Raw genomic sequence first — 7,568 nt, 5'->3', positions numbered from 1 at the left:
CTCAGATCATAACAATGGTATCAGAGCCATTGTTTTTTCCATGTAAATCCTATTTGAGTTCTAGGGTTTCTTAATCGGCCAATTCTTGTTTTCCAAGGTTTGTTAAAACCTTGAGTCATATTATCAATCTTTGATAATAGAAGTCAATTGTGCTATTTTTAGGGTTTATAGGGTTCGTTCTTTGTATTCTTACCAAAAGTAAGAATGAGTACCACACATATGGAGATTTCCCAATATGATGGGAAAATCGATTTTAACAGTTGGAAAAAGAAGATGAAAGCGTTACTTTCGCACAACAAGGTGGCAATCACTCTGAAAAAGGATGTTACGAAGTGGCCAAAAGAGAAGTTGAAGAAAAAGTCTGAAGTTGATGAGGATGCTTGCAATCTCATCATAATGAACCTTTCTGACAATATACTGAGGAAAGTAGATGGCTTGGAAATGCCAATTGAGTTGTGGGGTAAACTCGAAAATCTTTATGCTTTACAGTCTACTCCTAATCTTGCTTTTTTGAAAGGTGCTCTATTTTTGTATAAAATGGACAGTTTTAAATAAATAGAGGATAACTTAGATGAGTTCTTGAGAATGACCCTAATTTTGAAAGGTATTGATCAGGAATTAGGTGACTCTAGTTTGACTATGACATTGCTTAATTTCACTTATTGAGGATTATCAAGTTGTCGAAAATGCGTTCCAATATACTGGTGCTATGCCTAGTCTTAATTTGATTGTCTCTGGATTAAAGGTCAGGGAATTAGAACTGAAAGTTCAAAAAAGAAATGACAATAATTTGTTTGTAAATGGTAGAATAGACTCTGGTCAATCAGGAAATAGTTCACACTATGCTACTGGTTCTAGGAATAAAAAGAAAGGAAAGGGAACTAGTAAGTTTAAAAGGGAAACATGGAAGTGTTTTCATTTTAATAAAACTAGACTCCTTAAGAAGAATTACTTTGAATGGATCAAAAAATAGAAACAAGGGAATATAGAGAGTAACTTAGCCTCTACTAATGATAGTATTGATGTTTCTGAAGTCCTTACTGTGTCTAAGTTTGCCTATGTACAAGAATGAGTATTAGACTGAGGCCATTCTTTTCATATGAGTCCTAATGGAGAATGGTTTTATGATTTTGAAAAGGATAAACATGAAACTATGTTTATGGGAAATAATAATGCATGTAAGGTTCAAGGAATTGGTAGTATAACTTTAAGATTGAGTGATGGAAAAATAATCATGTTAACTCAAGTTAGATACATTCCTGAACTAAAAAGAAACTTAATCTCTTTAGGAACGCTGGATGAATCTGGTTGTTGTTATAAAGCTGAAAATGGATCCCTGAATAGAATTCTTAAAGGTGTGAAAAGAAATGGACTTTATATACTGTGTGGCAATTACTATTCAGAAAAATTAAATTCTGCACTTGTTTCTACTAACCTCACTGTGACAGAGAAGTGACACCTTAGAATATGCCACATGAGCCAAAAGGGATTGAATATCCTAAGTCAACAGGGGCTGTTTGGTAAGGATTCTATTTCTACTCTTGAGTTTTTGACGCATGCAAATGCAACACCTAGTTTTACCTCACTCAATTCTAATGCAAAATCTTGTAGTAGCAAAGAGCAAGTACGGGTCTTTCCCGCAAAGGATATGTGGATTTAATCAATTATCTACTTCTAATGGGGTTTTTCATGAATTATAAAAACTCAACAAAAACTAACAATTAAAATCAAACAAAGTAAAACAAGCAAACAATCACGAAAGAGATTAATAAGACAAACTAGATTGAAGGTTTATTCGCCACCACTAGACATGAATTGCATATAATAAAAGCGCTCTTTAACTTTCTACTCTCTTAATCACATTAGCTCAGAAAATACTAAACGTTGATAAGTTCCATCTCTCTTTACAGAGTCATTGGATTAGACACTGTCATAACCCAATTCCCTATTTATTAGATAACCTAGGATACGATCTCTAGATTCAAAGTAATAAAAGCATTAAAAAGCGAGAGACCTACTGAATCAAGGCTAAACTCATATGGTTGGTTTAGTAACTTGAGTGATTATCCCTAATGCATGCAAGCATACACTTTACCACTAGTTATTTAGGTTAATAAAGCGATTCTATACTAAACAACCTAAATTGGCAATAATAGATTAACCCTAACTATTTAATTGGCCACTTAAACAATTAAGAAAATCTATTTAAACCCTATTCTTAGAGAATAAATCACATAATCAAGAGGGATCAAAAGATGCAGATTTTATTAATCACAAGACATATCTAGGGTTTTGAAATTACCCTCAATCACAAAAGAATTAGTTACCCATGTATAAAAATAAAAACATTATTGCATTCATGATAACAAATAATACAAAGGGAAAAGAAAAACTTAGGAAAGCTTGAGTAGATTAATGGAGTTGATGATGATCTTCTCCAATTCTTCTCTCCAAGCCTCTTTCAATCTCTCTTAATCTCTATATTATTGAGTATTTTTTTGTTCTCTATCCTCTCTATTTAAAAAAATACCTAAATACATCATTTTATAGTGCTAGGGTTGTGGGAAAAATAATGGGAAAGTCCTATACAAAATAGGAGCAAAATTAGGATTAAGTTTTACAAGACTTCTTGTTTATCTAAAATTCCCGTTCTATGCCGTGGCACCAATTTTTTATGCCTCGGTGCCAAAATCATTCATCACGCCTCGGCACACTTTTTGCAGAAATCCTCCCTTCAAACCTGAAGCATATGCCACGGCGCCGGAAATTTCCTACCGTGGCGTTGAAATATCTTCATTTTTGAGTACAAAAACGTCAGAATATGAAGAAGTCATAAACATAAAAGGTTCATCCCTGTGAGTTATATTTCCAAAGGTTCAAGAATAAGCCAAATCCGATAGCTACATCTCAAGTTATTATTGAAATACCGAAGCATACTCAAAATTGGAGCATTTTCCAGATTTTGCATGTGACGTAAATCCACCTTAACTTCCTCGTCTTAACTTCGATTTTTAAACTGTTTGTTTCTAGGCATAAAAATCCTCTCGCCAACATAATCTCCCATCTGAATATTACTTTTAAACAATTATTCCCTATAAAAACAACAAAAACACCTGTGTTCCCGAAAAGTGCATCTATGAAACAATTAAGTTAATGTATGCAAATTAACCCTACTTTCCCACAAACAATACCTATAAACCAATAAGTAGAAGTGCATTTTAAAGCACTTATCAATTTTGTGAAACTTGTATTATGGGTAAGCAACACAGAGTGAGTTTCCCAAAAGGAACTCACCTTGCTACTAACTGTCTTGAATATCTACATCTTGACCTATAGGGGCCTGAACAGGTAAAGTCTCATGAGGGGAGTAGTTATTTTCTTTCAATTGTAGACGACTTTAATAAAAAGGTTTGGGTGTATCCCCTTAGGACTAAGGATGAGGCCTTACCAAAATTTAAAAACTTGAAGCTCTCGATAGAAAATCAAAATGATAAAAAGGTTAAGGCACTCAGAACTGATAATGGACTGGAGTTTTGTAACTTTTAGTTTTATAAATACTGTAATGACTAAGGCATACTTAGGCATAAGATTGTTAGAAAAACCCCTCAGCAAAATGGTGTTACTGAGAAGATGAACAAGACCTTACTAGAAAAGGTCAGATGCTTTTGTTCACTTCAGGATTACCAAAAACCTTTTGGGGAGAGGCTTTAAACACTGTAGCCTATTTAGTAAATAGGAACCCTTCTAGTGCTATAGAGTTTATGTCTCCAGAGGAAAAGTGGTCAAATAGGAAGCCTAATTTGAGTCATCTAAGGGCTTTTCTGTGTGTTGCTTATGTACACATAAGTGAGGGAAAATTAGAACCCAAGTCTATTAGGTGTGTATTCTTGGGATGTGAAAAAGGAACCAAGGGTTATGGGCTATGGGAAAAAGATGCACAAGGGGTGAGAATTGTAGTTAATAGAGATGTTGCTTTTAATGAAAACATATTTTCATGTAAATCTACAAACAATGATACAGGTACCTCCAGTAATGATCTTTTAAACTCTAATAAAATCGATGTTACTCAAATTGAGGTGGAGCCAGCAAGACCTTAACCTAAGATGATTGATCCCAATGGAGGGCCAATAATAGTAGATAGTGATCATGATGCTGAAGATGAAACAGTAGAGAATGTTGAGATGTCTCAACATGTACTTTCTCAGTATCAATTGACAATAGATAGGACCAGAAAGGAAATCAGACCTCTTGCCAGATATTCTTATACTGATCTCATATACACTGCTCTAATTGTTAGTGATGAATTTCAGAGGTCTAAACCTGATAGTTATGATGAAGCCATGAGATCAAAGGATAGAAAGAAATGGCCGACTGCAATCAAAGAAGAAATGCACTCCTTGAAGGTAAATGGTACATGGTCTTTGGTTCCAAAACCCAAAGATCATAAACTAGTGGTGTTTAGATGACTATTCAAGCTTAAGGAAGATATGACTCCATATGACCTTCCTAGATATAAGGCTCGATTAGTAACAAAATGCTACACGCAAAGAGAAGGTGTAGATTTTACTGAAATTTTCTGTCCTATGGTTAAATTTATAACAATTAGGATAACATTATCTGTTATTGCTCACCATGATCTAGAGTTAGAACAATTAGATGTAAAAACTGCGTTTTTGCATGGTGAATTAGAAGAGAAAATTTATATGAGTCAACCTATAGGATTCATAGATAAAAATTTGCCTAATCATGCTTGTTTGCTATATAAATCTATGTATGACCTTATGCAATCCCCTAGGCAATGGTATAAAAGATTTAATTCCTTTATTGTTGGTATTGTGTTTACTAGAAGTAAGTATGATAGTTGTTTCTACTTTACATTTGTTAGAGTAGATGCCCTAGAGTCAATCAATTATTGTAGAATTGACTCTTTGTAATAATGTTCATTAATCAATAAAAGGCATTTTATTCATATCGCGTAAATCATTATTATTGCAATATGTATTGATATATGTCCTTAGAATGGTAGAACCGTGACGAGGGTATCAAGTGTTTCAAATCTTGATAGTGAGAACCCTATGAGCACATATGATGGGCATTCTAGAAACGTCTGTAGCCCTAGTGTTATTCTGAAGTAAGGGCACATATAATACGGTAAGGCTATCATTGTGTTGAACGACCCTGTCGAAAGGCAGTGACTGATCTCACTTGTGAAGGTTGTTTGGTGACAACTTGGTGCAACACATGGGTGCTTGCTGTAGGCGAATATACCGCAGCAAGTTCACTGGACTGACCCACTAGAGGATTCCATATGGATGGTAACCCTAGTGTCTATGGAACAAATCCTCTAATGAATGGTGGTGCATATGATCCTTAGCCTTGAGATCACTGGAGCGCCTTGTGCACCGATTGGTGTAGTTTGACACTAGCCTAACGCAGTTCTATTCAGAGCTATCAATACGGTGGTGATTGGTTGCATCAAGGAGTGTATCAAGACTATGGTGGATTAACAGAGGATTCATCAATCCCGGGTACAGGAGAAGTTATCTCAAGGCACAATTCAGTATATGGCAATGACATTAAAACTGTGGCCACAGTGGGATTGAGTTGTTACTCTATCCGGATTATAATACAAGTCATTGGTTTAAAAACTGAATACATAATATCGAGAGTAACCGGAGATTGCCACTATTTCTGTGCCTTCATCTCGTCGAGATACAGTATGATGAAAGGATCAAATTTTACGGTAACCATATCGTTGACAGGTAGCTACTTTGCTAAATCCGAATTTATAGGGTGGCCATGATGCCTTGCTAGGGGCCAATCTTGGTCTGTGTATTAGTGAGGCGATTAATTGGTGTTAATCACGATACTATACATTGCCGGTATGATGAGGAGCCTATGGGTCACACACATAGAAGATAGTTTAAGACTCAGAAAGAAAGAATGGAGTTTTCTTCTTTTTGGGCGAAAGGGTATTTTGGTAATTTCACGATGCAATTAAATTTGCTGAGGTCATAGCCTTTATTTAATTTGTTAGAAAAATTAAATAAGTGAAATTACATTTAAATGTGTGTTCGCACATATTTAATTAAATCATCATTATTGTTAAATGTTAATTAAATATTAGTTGATTTTAATTGAGATAATGATGAAATAAATTAAAATATCTAATTAGGAGTGTTTGGCAACATGGGGTGTTTGAGTTGGAACCCAAGCCCATTCCATATGGGAATAGGGCAACTAAGTTTGCCTATAAAAGAAAAAGTGTGTGTGTGATTTAAAAATGATTTTAATTTGCCTTTTGATTGAAAAAGAAAACACACAACACAAAAACTCTCTCTCCCACGCCAGTTTTGGTTTGTGCCAAAATCAAAGTTTTCTTCTTGATTTCTTAAGGCCAAGGAAGATCTAGCAAATCCCTCATTGGTTCCTTGTGATTGTCTTCATGTGGACTTCGTGGGTTCGATCCTACACTTGGATCGATAGCAAACATGTTCAGAGACAATATTGGTGGAGCGTCCAATGTGGGTATGAATCTAAACTTTAGATTTATTTTCTGCAGATTCTTGTAATATATATAAACTGTAATTTCTGTGCCCTGATTTTTGGGTTCTAAGGAACGATCCATTGTTGTAAAATTTTTGTTTTTCCGCTGCGCAACTGGGTTATTTCCTAACAACATTTACTGATAACATGCCTACGTATTTGCTCTTGTATGTTGATGACATATTATTGATACGTAAGTTTGAGTCAAAGATAAGTGGGGTAAAGGCCAAGTTGAACTCTAAAGTTGACATGAAAGACTCAGGACATGAAAAGAAAATCCTGGGGATGATGATAGGAAGAATTATGAGCTGAAAGTTCATACTTACAAAAACTTGTTATAAAGTTTGGTATGTTTGCTTCAAAACTAGTTAATATGCCATTAGCTAGTCACTTCATTCTAAGTAAACTGCAATGCCCTAAATCTGATACCGAAATGATTAAAATGGAGAATATACCCTACTCTAATGCAATAGGTTACCTACTAAGAAAAGAAATAGCAACAGACAGATCTGATCCCGTACTAATCATGGATGCCATGATTAGTACGAGATCAGATCTGTCTGTTGCTATTTCTTTTCTTAGTAGGTTTATGTCTAATCCTAATATTGAACATCGGACTGCATTAAAATGGCCGTTAAGGTATATTAATAGGTCCTTATGTGTTGGTTTGAATTATTGTAAAAGATGTGATGCACTTGATCTTGTGGGATTTGTAGACTCTAATTTTGTAGGAGACAGGGATACAAGAAAGCCTACTACTTTCTACTACTTTACACTGGGAGGAAACTGTGTAAGTTGGAAGTCTTAGCTTCAACCATTGGTAGCACTCTCAACAACAGAAGCAGAATATGTGATTGTAGCTAGCTAATGCCTTCAAAGAAGCCATGTGGCTTCAAAGAATTTTAACAGAGGCCAAATTGGTGGATAGATTTGTGACAATGTACTCTTAATAGTCAAGGTGCAATACACTTGAGCAAGAATCCTATTTATCATGAGAGAACCAAACATATTGATGTAAGGTT

This window comes from Pistacia vera, unplaced genomic scaffold (genome assembly GCF_008641045.1).
Source record: "Pistacia vera cultivar Batoury unplaced genomic scaffold, PisVer_v2 Contig51, whole genome shotgun sequence".
Taxonomy (NCBI): Eukaryota; Viridiplantae; Streptophyta; class Magnoliopsida; order Sapindales; family Anacardiaceae; genus Pistacia; species Pistacia vera.
This window is presented reverse-complemented; position numbering follows the sequence as displayed.